Source organism: Arachis duranensis, chromosome 10 (genome assembly GCF_000817695.3).
Source record: "Arachis duranensis cultivar V14167 chromosome 10, aradu.V14167.gnm2.J7QH, whole genome shotgun sequence".
NCBI classification, from domain to species: domain Eukaryota; kingdom Viridiplantae; phylum Streptophyta; class Magnoliopsida; order Fabales; family Fabaceae; genus Arachis; species Arachis duranensis.
The window spans coordinates 72,964,361-72,964,566 of record NC_029781.3 but is presented as its reverse complement, the minus strand read 5'-3'; positions in this window follow the sequence as shown (position 1 = coordinate 72,964,566).

The following is a 206-nucleotide window of genomic DNA, read 5'->3' as shown; positions in this document are numbered from 1 at the left end:
TGGCAGCCGAAAATAATAATAATAATAATGCAAGGAGAATGCTTGGTGACTTCACAAAGCCAACGTCCAAGTTTGATGGAAGAAGCATCTCCATTCCTGCCATTGGAGCCAATAACTTTGAGCTTAAGCCTCAACTAGTTGCATTAATGCAACAAAACTGCAAGTTTTATGAACTTCCATCTGAAGATCCTTATCAGTTCTTAACT